This window comes from Lissotriton helveticus, chromosome 8 (assembly GCF_964261635.1).
Source record: "Lissotriton helveticus chromosome 8, aLisHel1.1, whole genome shotgun sequence".
NCBI classification, from domain to species: domain Eukaryota; kingdom Metazoa; phylum Chordata; class Amphibia; order Caudata; family Salamandridae; genus Lissotriton; species Lissotriton helveticus.
Genome location: NC_136069.1, coordinates 39,722,260 through 39,736,710, shown reverse-complemented (window position 1 = coordinate 39,736,710; position 14,451 = coordinate 39,722,260). Strand labels below are relative to the sequence as shown.

At 44.4% G+C, this 14,451-nt stretch overlaps 1 protein-coding gene across 1 annotated transcript in view; it reads right to left on the bottom strand.

The window, feature by feature from the left end:
* The window catches only part of LOC144772300 (uncharacterized), a 54,334-nt gene extending 45,138 nt beyond the window's left edge, over positions 1–9,196 (bottom strand). Inside the window, exon 1 of the mRNA XM_078656527.1 lies at positions 9,089–9,196. The gene's annotated coding sequence lies outside the window, so the exon portion shown is untranslated. The remainder of the gene's footprint in view (positions 1–9,088) is intronic.
* Between the last annotated feature and the right edge of the window lie 5,255 nt (positions 9,197–14,451).

Sequence of the window (14,451 nt, the reverse complement as noted above, 5' to 3'; positions counted from 1 at the left end):
CACTCACACGCGCAATGCCACTCACACGCGCAACGCCACTGACACGCGCAACGCCACTCACACGCAACGCCACTCACACTTGCAACTCCACTCACACGCGCAACGCCACTCACACACGCAACGCCACTCACACGCGCAACGCCACTCACACGCGCAACGCCACTCACACGCGCAACGCCACTCACACACGCAACGCCACTCACACGCGCAACGCCACTGACACGCGCAACGCCACTGACACGCGCAACGCCACTGACACGCGCAACGCCACTGACACGCGCAACGCCACTCGCACACGCAACGCCACTCGCACACGCAACGCCACACACACGCAACGCCACACACACGCAACGCCACTCACACACGCAACGCCACTCACACACGCAACGCCACTCACACACGCAACACCACTCGCACATGCAACGCCACTGACACACGCAACGCCACTCACACACGCAACGCCACTCACACAGGCAACGCCACTCACACAGGCAACGCCACTCACACAGGCAACGCCACTCACACACGCAACGCCACTCACACACGCAACGCCACTCACACACGCAACGCCACTCACACACGCAATGCCACTCACACATTGTGGGTGCAGATTGTGGGTGCAGATTGTGGGTGCAGATTGTGGGTGCAGATTCAGAGAAAACTCAGCAGCACCACCACCATTGCAATGCAATAGGTCTTGTTTTAACGCAAATTTAAGCTATAGGCCTTGTAAATGGCAAAGCCTTTTATTTATGTTCCAAAAACCAGAACGCAAAAATAAAGGGCATAATCATTTACAATGCTAATAGTTCAGACTCGCGTTATTGCGAGACCTATTGCATTTTCAATGCTTGTTTTTGTCTCTGTCTCCTTGTCTCCCTCTGCCTTTTTGTTTTATAGGGAATCGTTTAGCACTATGACAATAGTGCTTGGGACGCACAAATCGCTGATTTTGAAAAATTAATTGATCTAACAGTTTAAACAGGATTAAAAGGTTAGGACTTCTTTGGACGCTTTTTTTTTATTTAAAAAGGTGTTTGTTGAATAGAACAGTTAAAATACCTCACCTAGCGTTTAGACTATATAACTTAACACTTGATCTGGGGTAATTATCGAGTGCTCCAGGGAGCAACACAATAATAATAGGCTCCACTAGGTGCAGTTTTTCTAAACATAGTAGGTTGCTATTCACATTTTGTTAAACCTCATTATAATTTGTTTATCTTTTCCCCTTTTTGATTAGTGGAATTAAAGAATGGATTGTTAAGAGAAAATTGGAGACTTGACCATATTGAAAGAATTTTACTACTGTCACTATATCTATTACAGGGTCAATGTTGATTTCGATCATTGTGACGTGTGGTTAAATTGTTTTTCATCTTACAAATCTTAATGGAAGGCTAAAACATTTACTGTCAATGTGAACTTAGATTGTTTTTGACTCAAGGTGAAAAGTCTTTTATTTCGTAATTAGAATGGAAGGATGAAAAGTCCACTGTCACACTTAGAATGAGTTGTTCTGACAAATACTTTGCACAGAATGTTAAATAGGCAGGCTTTATTTCGCATTGTCTGTAGATTGTTATATAGGTAGGACTAGCATTTTGCTACAGATTGAAGTACTTTATTAGTTGTTTTACAAATTTAGAAATTTATAATATATTTTTTTCGGATTGGTTAGTTACATTTCTTTCTTTTATCTCTACAGCCCTGATGATGTCCAAATGTGGACGAAACGCGTAGGCTGTTTTGTGATGTATTTAACCGGCAATTGAATGGGATACATTCTTTTAAATCTTCCTTTAGAAATATCATTTGAACAATCACGCTTGTAGTGAACAAAGGCAATAAAATACAAAAGAAGAATCAAGCCTGCTATAAAGAGTTGTCCCTTTTGTTGCATGAACTATGTCTACAAATGACTGATGATTGTTAAAATTGCATATATAGATACTCCTTAGTTGTGTATAATTATTTAGAGCAGAGTCTACTGTTCTATCTGTGGAATCTGAATCTTTCAACATTTTCATCTCTACATAAGCATTCGTAAAAGTTATCTTTGGATCATGGACTGCAATACCTCTCCAAAAGAAAGATTCTCAGTTATTCTTGATCAACTATCGCCATATTACTCTTCTGGATGCATCAGGAAGGATCTTCGCAGCCAGCAAATTAGAAACATCTTTGGGACTGGGCTTTCTCTAAAGGAATTAGACCATGTGAACAGGCTGTATTCCGACCAAACCACTCTGCAATGGTTACCATCGCAATTATACAGACCTTAATATGTACTATATGTGGTTAGAAAATCGGAAATTCTATAGCGCTTTCATTGACTTCTTGAAAGTTTTTTGCAAAGTGGACACGCCGACCCTTTGGGAGAAACAGATCTCACCGAGCATACCGTCGGATTTATTAAAACTATTTTTAGGATTGCATTCCTCCACTACTCCAGGGCATTAATGGGAAGGAGTAAGGGACTAACACGAACAATTCAGACAAATAACCGCCGAAAATAGAGCTGTCTGTTGGCGTCCAATTCTTTTTTCGATATACCTTCATGATCTCCCCACTCAATTTGTAAATATTAGGAATTTTCCTCCACGGGTTACATTTTATGATCTACTAGTATTACTGTATGCAGGTGATGAGGTTTTATTTGATCTTACATCAGCAGGCTTAAAAATAAATGTAAAGCTTTGAATGAATATGCAGGAAAAAACTGTTTACAAATTAACATCACTAAGGCCAAAATAAGGGATTTTAAGGGAAGAAAGTTGGTACATAGGTAGAACACCAATTGAAATGGTAAAATCATACATGTATTCAGGAAAAGACTCCCAGAGCCTCAATAATATTCATTTTAAACATTTAGGAAACAAGGTCTTAGGGTATATGGCAGCATTAAATCTGTGTATAAATTTTCTGGAGGGAGACATTTTAAACACTTAGTAGAATTTACAGAGTAAATATCCCTCCGGTTCTTACATATGCACTGGAGTATATAACCATTTAGCAATGGTACTTTTTAAACCAATACAAAGGCACAATTCTTCGTAACCTGGCTATGATAAGCCCTGGAGTCCCTTTGCCGGTTTTTCTTTTGATAGTCAATTTTATCGATTTTGTGAAAAGACAATAATAGAACCAGAGTATAAACAGCACAGCATTTCCACCAGCATATTTACAGATGACATTAGGCGAGTAAAAGATTATTATGCTGGTAGACATTGCCGTATCTCTGCCCTCCGTATGATACATAAGAATGGATCCATAAAAGACGGGGGGACTGATTAACCCACCATTCCCAACCATTTGCCCCAAATTTTCTGATGCTCGGCCGGGCATCCACTGGCCTCGTACAGTGGCAGTTCTTGTGTGGGCACCAGTCTACACCTTTGCGCCATTTGGTTATGTAAGGCGGGAGGGGATTCTTCCATGCCATTGCAATGTATCGCTTGGCCACCACAAGGGCTGTGCCTAAGAATAACTTGTCTGCTTTAGGTCCATACAGCCCGTCTGTGACCCCTAGCAGTATATTCAAGGGGTTGTGAGGTACGTCCCAGTAGGAAGCTATGAGGGGGCAAGACCATACCACATGGGAAAAAATCAGTGGGCTCAGCCCCACATCGTGTACAAGATGGGTGTGGCATTAGGCCTGCACTATGTACGCGGATAGGGTGAGATAGGTGAGATAATAGGTATGTAGGTAGTATAGTTTGACCAAGCGGAGTGTGGCTGAGACAGTGATGGTCTTGGGGGCCATCAAGGCATCTCTCCAGTCATCGTCTTCCAGAGCACCTAGCCAGGCCTCCCATCTAGTTCTCAGTGGGTCAAGGGAGGTGGGACCATTGTTAGTTAAGGAGCGATAAATGGGTGATACCCCCTCTCCCCAAGTCCCCCATTGTGATTTGAGCTTCTAAGGGGCTGTGCTCTGGTAGCAACATGGCTGTTACTAGATGTACGCTGAGTGTGTGGCGGATTTGTAAGTAGTTATAAAACTGTGACGGGTGGAGTGAGTGTCTGGTTTGAAAGCCCGAGAAGGAACATATATGGACGCTGATCCAAATGTCACGAGTTGCGAGATACCAATAAGATTCCTGCCCCGGAAACCCTCTAGGCCCCCCACTTCATGTAGCCATGTGTCTTGCCAGAGGGGTGTTTGCTGGGTCAGCCTATTCCCCCATTGGGTATGATGCAGGGAGGCACGCCAGGCTAGCAGATCTGCGTGGGTTACTGTAGGTAAGGTCTTGGGTATGGGTCCCCGTACGGAGGGGTCCCCGTACATCATAGTCTGGACCTGAGAGAGTCCCAGATCCCGCAACCCGGTCCTATAGGCGAGGTCAGACTAGCCTCCATTGAACCAATCGTGCAGTACTAGGAGGCATATTGCTAAGTAGTATAGATACAAGTTTGTCATACCCATGCCTCCGTCGAAGGGCGAAATTTGTCAGCGGCAGAGGGCTATGCGTTGCCGTGAACCACTCCAGAGGAACCTCGCGATTAAACTGCCCAACCCCCTGAACCAACGCCGGGGAATATAGGATAGAGTATTTTGAATGATGTAGAGAAATCAGGGAAGAATCATCATTTTAAAAAGTGCTACTCTACCTAATGGGTTGAGCGGCAGGGCTTGCCCCTTCTGGAGGTCTTTTTGGCTTTTGTGACTAGTGGGGTGATATTATATGCCCAGGCCAGCTCAGGGAGCAGAGCGACCCAGATTCCCAAGTATTTAAACGATTGTCGTCTGATGGGGATGGTAGACTGCCAATCAAAGCACTCTCTAGATAGATGCAGGGGCACCAGGGTTGATTTTGCGGCGTTTCAGCATAAGCTGGAGACTCGCTCGAAGGTACGGAGTATTTGTAGGCATCTGGGGCCGGATTGGGTCTGCTCTGCGAGGAAGAGTAGGACATCGTGTGCGTATAAGGCAATTTTGTCCTCATGAGAGCCTTTCCACTTCCAGTCCTGGACCCAGTCATCAGCACGAATGAGGGTGGCCAGGGGCTCCATTGCCAGGGCAAAAAGGAGAGTCGAGAGGGTTGCATGAGAGCATTGAAGTCTCCTCCCACCACCGTTGTTCCCAGCGGTAAGGAGCTAATCACCTCCCCAATGCTGCCTATAGTCTGTGTATGCATGGCACCAGGAGTATAATTGGAGAGGGCGTTGTCGCCCATTGTTCCGGAGAGAGCAACAAAGCGACCGTGGGGATCCCTGGTGATTTGAGTAGGTACGAAGGGCAAGTTGCACTTCAGTAGGATCTCCACTCCGCGTGATCCCCGTGTGAAGCCTGAGTGCCAGGATCTGTCGAACCTGTATCTTCCGCGGAATGGACAGAGATTACCCATAAGATGGGTTTCTTGGAGCAGGAGTATGTCGGGGTGTATCTTTGGGCATGCCGCAGAACAGCGGTGCGCTTGATTCTGTCCAGCAGGCCATTGACATTCAAAGACATTACCCGGAGAAAGTCTCCTCTATGTATTGTCTGTGTCATGGTCGGTGTGAGAAGCCCACGGAATCCCGGGAACCCTCCATGTGGTGGGAGTGTTTGGGTGATGGTTAGTGTTGGATGGAGGCCTCACCTGTTGGTATGTAGTTTGAGTGTAAGGCCATGCTGGTGTAAGGTGTGAGGACTTCCGTGTATGAACGTCTTTGGGTCTGGACATGTAAATGTAAATGTACAGGAATTTATATAGCGCAAATCACCGAGCGGTTTCTAAGCGCTTGCTTAGGGAACCCGTCCTGGTATTCCCTGTGAGATAACCCCAGCAGGGTATCCGCAAGGTGAAAGCCAGGCATCCCGCCGCGAGGGGCCGTTGTGGAGATTAAGCAAGCTATTGCCCAGAGTCGCAGAGTGTGAACCCGTGAATCGAGTAGGCACCGGAGCGAGAATTGTCGAGTCCATGGACATTTTTTAGGACTCAAGACCCCGCCGAGCCGGGAATTGAACCCTGGTCCCGGGCTGACCTCTGCTTCCAGGTCTGCCTCCTCTAACCAGTGAGCCACACTTCTCCACCCCTTGAGTAGTCCGGGAATATCATAATAGTGTGGTTTTGGCAGGATAGGGTTTTCTGAATGCGGGCCTGTCGTAGGATCAAGTCTCTTTCTCTGAAATAGAGGATTTACCAGGATTCCTGTGGTCGGCTTTATCCAGACATTCCACAGGTTCATGTGTGTCTTTGTTGATTCCTTGGGTCGGCACGGGGGAGTCTCGGTATCTCTCTGGCCAGGTCGCTTAGTTGTGTCGAGATAGGTTTCGACTTCAGGCAGAGCATGGCTCCACCGTCGATGCGTCAGAGCCACAATAGTGACAAGGGTAGGCAAGTCCCTGGGACACGGCCACTTCAGCTCGAAGTTCGTTCAACTCCCTGATACGTCATGTGCAGGGCAGATCAGGTTGGTAGGGTAGTGGGGCTAAGTCAGGTGATCACCCTGTATTCCGTTTTCCTTGGTGGTTTTTGCCCGTAGTATGTAGGGTGGCAGGATTAAGGTCCACCACCTGTGTGGCGCAGAAGTGATGCACTCGGTCTCCCTCAGGCGTCCAGAGTCCACTTGGGGTTTTCCGATGGAGTAACTGGGTGGGATAGCGAGTGCACCCCGTAGCTCAGTGAGGAGGCCAGAGAGCAGAATCCTGGGGGCCCAGCTGGGAAGGGAGGGGGGACAGAAACCCACCACTGCGCGAATTTGCAACCGATCTTTCTACCTGTAGGCGTTCAGGTGTCGTCCCGCGTTGCTGCTCAGTAGGATGGTGAATTTGGTTTACTTTCTTCAGTGGAGTCAAAGCTCTGCTCTCCCCTCCTAGGTCTCACCAGTCCTCCAGGCCTAGGGTGAGCACCTCTGCATCCGGGGATCCCGCGATTCAGGAAGCGGGCCCACACCAGGCTCCAGACCCCCTCGGAGCAGGGGGCAGCAGCAGGGGAGCCCCAGGAGGCTTAATAGTCAGGAGGGAGGGAGGGGGTTTAGGCCTTCATTGGGTGCGGGATAAGCACGCACTGAGACCCACTCTGCTTCAGGGTCAGCCGCAGTGCTTGAACAGGCTCAGAATGTTACAGTGTTACTGCTCGCCCTTTTCATGAAGTGTGACCCCTGGCAGCTCAGAATATTACTGTTCCTGATGTCCCTTTGACAATGTGTGATCTCTGGCAGCTCTAAATGTTACTGATGAGCCTTTCACAATGTGTGATTTCTGGCAGCTCTAAATGTTACTGATGAGCCTTTCACAATGTGTGATTTCTGGCAGCTCTAAATGTTACTGATGTCCCGTTCACGATGTGGGAGAATGTTACAGTGTTGCTGATGTCCCTTTTCATGATGTGTGATCTCTGGTAGCTCTGAATGCTACAGTGTGGCTAATGTTCCTTTTCATGATGTGTGATCTCTGGCAGCTCAGAATGCTACAGTGTGGCTAATGTTCCTTTTCATGATGTGTATTCTCTGGCAGCTCTGGGTGCTACTGGTCTCCCCTTTCACAATGGGCGGTTTCCTGCCTCTCAGAAATATAAAATGCCCCTAACACAACAGTTACAAGGCTGTGTTGGCTTGTTTTTAGAAAATGGGTTGCCGTTCATGCCTCTACCCTCTGAAGGCTGGCAGCCCGCAGGAGTAATGCCCTCGACATACTAGTGCAAGTGGATATCTGCCCGGCTGTCAGACCACTGGTGGCTCGAGCTAAGACCCCATAAAAGTCTCTGGTCTGCAGAAGACTTGGCGCCCCTCATCCTGCGAGATCCTACATGATTGACCCGAGCCCCCCCCCCCCGACCCCTTGGCCCAGCGGGCTCTTTTTAATGTTATTTAATGCACCCGACAGATTGGTTCAAGGGCCCCAGAGAGGTCCAGTGACTCAACCCGCAGCAGCTTCTGGTACATGAAGGAACAACCAACCCTGGAGAAATCCTGCACTCTGGAGACAGCAGAACTGTACACATGTGCATTGGTGGTGACACACTGGAGCAGGAAGAGGTGCACACGTATAACTCTCAGTGAGCTATACTGCGCTAACATCCAAATGTGCACTAAAATGTGCCTTTAAAGGGAAACCAAGTTAAAGAAATGCACATTTTTAATAATATCCATATTACCCTATTATGAAAGCATGTAAAAGGATGCATTTTAACAAAACCTCGATCTCAGATTGTACAAGTGACCATACATCACAACCTATAAACAATGATGACGTGTAAACAAAGCCCCCCCCCAAAAAAAAATCACACTCAAGATCTATAATCAATATAAACTTTCACAGGTGTACCTGACCCTAATGTTTCCTAAATCTAAATTTTGTGCATCTTCCTGTGATTTAACAATATTTTTTTCTGTTAGGTTAACATTAAGCTTCAGTGATGTCAGTTTGTGTTATGTCTTGAGGGTCAAGATCAGGTGGCATACTTCCTAGGATACAGGGTCGAAGATCATATACTACTTCATATGATGTCAGAGGGTGTGTGATGTCACTTCCGGTACCCCTGGCAATTTAGTGAATTGTCCTCTGCCTCTTCCCTCCCTCCTTTCCTACGAATGACATCGTTTTGCTGACATGATAAAACTGTGTTATTTTACCAAAAGCCAGAGGTGTCTGGGCCTCGCCAACCTCTTTCGTCCTTCTTCACTACCATAGAATCTTTTTATGTCCCTGAGATAGACAGGGGAGTAGTTTCAGGGGGTGTTTGGGATATTACACCCCCCTAAGAAATGGATTATGTAGTAAATAGTTGGGTAAATGTGCTTTATCTCGGGTATGGCGAAGGGGTTTGTCGTGTTTCACTTGGAACTTTTACATACACATGCAGACAAAAACACACACACATTGTCACCTTTGTTTTAAAGGTCTTAAAAATGCTTATTTTACTAATGTTTTTGTTTTAAGTGCCCTCCTCTTCCTTCCTACTGCTCCTTAACCCCCCCCCCCCCCTCCTGCCCTGCTTCTCATATAATGTATTTGAACCAGTGTGATTGTTGGGAAATCAGAAGCTCCCCCCCCTCAAACATACTGACCAAGCTACACCCCTGCACACGAGGCATCAACACGCCACACTTTTATACACGGACGTACAGCTGTGTCACATCAGCAGCATAAAGACGTATGTACCTCAGCTGCAGAAGCATGTCTGGTGGCGCTGCACAAGCGAGAGACTGCACCATCCTCCAGCTGAGACAGAGCAGGGATGAATGCAGACATCACAGAAGGACAACAAGGGCATCCAGCACACTGGCGCATGCGCAGACACAGGACTCGGTGGATGATATGCTGTTACTAGGCACGCTGTAGAGTGTGGTGTCCCGCGCGTGCGCATGCGCAGGCCGCCTCTCTACGCACGCACCAATGAGCAGTGTCTTATCCCTGCGCGCACTTCCGTAAGCAACTGACAACGTGTTATTTGCACATGCGTGTGTCACACGCATGCGCATATAACACATGTCAGACTGACCTTTTATATGAAAAAAAGATGAAGAAATGTAAGTGTAATCTGGAAACTTCAAGGGCAGTCTCAAAATGTGCAAGTCCTCTGGGAATAAAAGCGCCCTTGCACATTTGATTAAAATTAATGTGCTGTACACACAATCTTCCTCTCTTGAACATAGAATACTTATATACATATAACACTGATTTAGAAGAAGTAAAGACTAATAAGCTACAGAGGGCAGCTGGGACTAATATAAAAAAAAAATCTTAAACCTAAACTCCCAACTTATTCCAAAGCAGTTTTTTCAGTTTGGACAGCAATGCACAGGCCTCTATAGTAGTACTTATAAGATTGAGCTATTTGAAATCACTCCTACCCAGGATGGCAGTACATGGCAGTATTTTTCCCCCTCCTCTAGACCTAAAATTATATTGGGGGTACCTTAGCTTACATTTACAGTACATTGGATGGCTCCACATATGGTCCAGATATTTCACATTAACTTGGGCTTGCATTGTCTAGTACAAAGCAAGCCATAAGGTGATATCCAATTAACTTATATCCACTTTTTATCGAATATCGAGGAATATTATTCACCTAAAAGCGAGTGGGGTGCATGCCAAGAAGCATCAAACTACTAGTCAGGGGGTAGGGAGCTGTTTGCCCTGAGGGGGTAGCATCTGCTGAACACTCTTTTGGGATTATTTTCAGGCTCTAAGTTGTACAGCCTATAAGAAGCAACAGAGGACAAACCAACGTTTACATTGCCTGAATACAATTTTAATAGTCCACCCTCTAGTCCCTTACTTTTCCCCTATGATTACCGCATAGTAAACCCTTACTATTCTTGATCCCGTACACCAGGGCTTTAAGTGGTCCAGGTCTCACCGGGTCTGAGCACCAGCAGTTTTTTTAAAGGGGGCCTTAAAACGGGTCTCTATCGGGCTCTGTTTTGTGCCCTGGCACAGGCGGACTGCAGTGACAGCAGGCACATCGATGTGCGCGTGGTGAGTGTTGTAGGGGAAGGCAAATCCTTTAAAGAGAGCCATTATTTCTCTATATTTCCCTTCTCTTTTTGAAACTCAGGAGCAGCAACATTGTTGTGGTGTTACCAGGGCTTTAAGTGGAAGTGTTTTCAATATTATATACAAGCCAAAGTTGCTGCTTATTTATCTTATGCAACTAGCAACCATTGACAAAGCCAATAGTCCTGACTTGTAGGTATGATGTGACTTGTTGTATCATATATCTGAACGCATTTACCGGAACAGCAAAATACAAGTCGGGCGGCACACTATGCTAAGCACGGATTTTTAGTTAACGTGTTTCGAAGCCACGCCCTTAATTACATTGGCCACGCCCCTTTAAGAGACCCCCCCAGTTTGTTTATCCCACTTAAAGCCCTGCAGAACACAGCTAAGAAAAGTTCACCCAAAAGCCTCAGGAAGAGGTAACACTGTGAGCGAGGGACGCAGAACGTTAGTTACTGTGAGTTAGAAGAAAGGTACAAAGGCATTGAGAAGTATGGTTTAAAATGGTATAATACAAGAAGTCCAAGAAAAGTATGGATGTTACATTATAATGGTTTTGATAATTCAGTCAGATAGCTCAATCTACCTATGTGGATGGATTTGAATGTCTGATTGAAAATGTTTTATTAGATTTTAGCCTCAAGTGGTAGCCAATGGTAGACATGGTAAAGTGTTCTTTTCTCTCAGATAGTCCGTGCTGTAGAGTGTAAGGCTGCTTTCGGGGGTTGCAAGGTTATTGGCATTAGGCCAGATAGGATGATATTTTCTGCGTCTAATCCGGATATTATCATTGCATAAATGGCTGACTTGAGTCTATCGTTACAGAGCAGAGATGTTATTCTTTGTAATTGATGATGGAGGATATTTTTGGTTGGGCAAGTTTATTTACATGATGCTCAGATGAAAGTATATTGCCTGTATAAAGGCCAGTAATCATGCTGATGTTGATGGGTGGGATGGCAACCATTTTCAGCGTAAACAGTGATTAAGGTGGCCTGGTCCTTTGTTAGAGTTTTGAGGTAGTGCATTGAGCTTTAAGAAGTTTTTAATGCCCTTTAGATCATCTTTTCCATGCAGCTTTGAGAGTTAGGCTCAATTTCAATCTGACAGAGATATTTCATAGTTTGGGAATTAATTTATGAAAGTTGCCCCTAAATTATATATGGCAATATTAGCTAATAGGCAAATGATCTGGGCAGGACGTCAACACACATGCAACTGTAGAAGTCAAATGTTCTCCTGGAATGTTGTTAACACCATAGTAGTGATCTTGACAATGCCAACACCCCAGAAAGTCCCCTAAGAGTCCCAGGTTGAGGAAGTCATCAACAACAAAGTGAGCCAGCTTCCCCCCCCCCCCCCCACCGCAGGTGAGCAGAAATACTAGAGAGAAAAAATGAAGTGTTGTTTTATAGATTCAAACCTTAGCTTGTAGCATAACTAGATTGGAGAGAAGTTGTAATTTTCTTTTGGTTGTAAAAGTATTAATCAACAAGAGATTTTAAAGTCTGTTTACCTTTTTAGTAATGAATGCATATATAAATCCCAGTAGTCCTTTGGAAAAACCTCATTATGTGAACTTGCTACTATTATGTGTCTTATTATTAGTAAATTCAATCTTTGGGGTTTAATCCCAATTTGAGTGATGAATGTATCAATACAGGCTTCCTGTTCACATCCCATGACACTTTCAAACCTGCCCCATCTGAAGAAAATAGAATTCCTCCTTAAAAGCGGCCAGCTGAGGACCACAGCTGGATTGATTATTGAGGACCACAGCTGGATTGATTATTCATTATTATAGATTGATTATCTGTAGAATTGAAAAGGAGAACACCATCCTCTCTGCCCTTCTAGCTAACTCCCTCCTACCCCAAAGACCACCCTCCACACTAAGGCCACTGAGTCACAGAGAACACAAACCAGATCATATAACCCCAACTTTAAGGACTCTCCACTTGCTATTGTTTGAGGCACACTTTCAAAATCTGCTGTTGAACTCCTGGATATTTCCATGGGCAAAACAAATCCCAGGAGCAAGAATTTGGCCCTACAGAAATGCTACCAAATACTATGACCATATCTGACAATTGAAGAAAGAGAGCATTTTCTTTAGCAAGGAACTTAAAACCAAAGTAAGAATGATGGCGAAGCGCTGCCCACTCAAGAGTCTTTTATCAGTCTAAAGCTTAAGCCTTTGCCCCCCTGATCATAGTCTTGGGGATGGAGACCTTGATAGATACAGTGCTGTTTTCTCTGATTAGCGCAAACGCCTATTCACAGACTGCACAGAGCGCTCACCCAAGTGGCATTAAATGTGCTCAACCCTGGTAAACAAGACCAGGTGAAACCTGCCTTGAAATGACTGCACTGGTTCTGGGTGAAGCCAGCAATCAAATCAAGATTCTGTGCACCAACCTTGGCTTTAAAAAAAATAAAAACACCTTATAAGAAATCCCACCTTATAGCTGGGTCCTCCCAAGGTCGATAAGATGCATACCATTCATTACAACAAATCCAAAGGTGAACTTGCACATTACAGATTCATATGTACAAAATACATATGTTAAATAAAGCTGGCCTCTGTAGTTTCTGTATTGTCTCCAACTATAAAACCATTCCTCTCAGATGTAGACACCATGCTTGAGAGGGCATTGGGTCTTTCGCCTTCTCTGATTAACTCTATTTTCAAAATGTATTTTGCTGGCAAATGTCTCAGCACGTAGCCTTTAGTTTATCTTGCTGTATCGTTTGTAGGGAGATCAACTCTGTTAGAGTTTTAAAATTTTTGTTCTTGCGATTTTAGTGCTATAGTGTTTTGTTTTGTTCCAATGTTTACCCATTCTAAGGATTACTGACAAGACTGTGCGATATATATATATATTTAATATCAGTTCAGTTTCAGTTTGACTTTATTCGGATACCATAGTACCCATAAAAGCACAGATCATTAAAACATCACAGACAATCCAACAAATATAAAAATTCATATATCTAAAGTGCAAGGTGCAAGGAACAAGAGCCATCATTTTTACATAAAAACATTAAAACCTTTCCCAACTTATATCACAAGTGGTCAGGGATCCATCATAGACCTGCGTGTTCTGATCGCGGTTTTAAAAAAGTGCTAGTGCGGAAAATCAATTCAACATCATCTAAAGCTAATATACCCTGATAGGCCACATCCAAAGTAGTCGGTCTTCTCCTTTTAAAATATGGATGGAGAAACTGCTTAGAGTGTTTAAGATAATACTTGCAAAAGAATAAAACATGTATAATAGATTGGTCACTCCTCTCATCACATATTCTATAAATATATGCAGCACTGTGCTACTCCTATGCTTAAAGACTTTGCTGTAAAAATGGCAAAAGACTTGTCCCTTTCTATCTCGGCTTGGATGGTACTGTGCTAATCCAATGCTTAAAGACTTTGATAGGAAAGCGGACATTTGAGGTGAGCAGATCTAGAGTGTCGCTGGTGTTGAGAGTGCTCTATACAGGAGCTGCTTTCCACCTAAACTTGAGAACTACCCAGAGTTCTCTGCTTCTTTATTATATATATATATATATATATATATATATATATATATATATATATACATATATATATATATATATATATCAAAACAAAACCCTTTCAGGCATAGAGTGACGCATAAATTATGCAAAAAAGAAGGAGAGAACTCTGGGTAGGTCTCAGTTTAGGTGGAAAGCAGCTCCTGTTAGAGCACTCTCAACACCAGCGACACTCTAGATCTGCTCACCTCAAATGTCTGTTTTTCTATCAAAGTTTTTAAGCATAGGATTAGAATTTGCAGTTTAGAAGTAGACTGCAAATCGGCACAGGATGAGAGCAGAGAGCGTTTTTTGTCACGTGGTTACGCGGCAAAAACTGTCCAGAGAGCTATTAACCGAGCCAATTCCATCACCAGACAAGAGGCTTTAGCAGTTAAAATCAAAGCTAAGCCTATGGTTAATGAAACGGAAGAGACAGTGATCAAGCCACAGGTTATCAT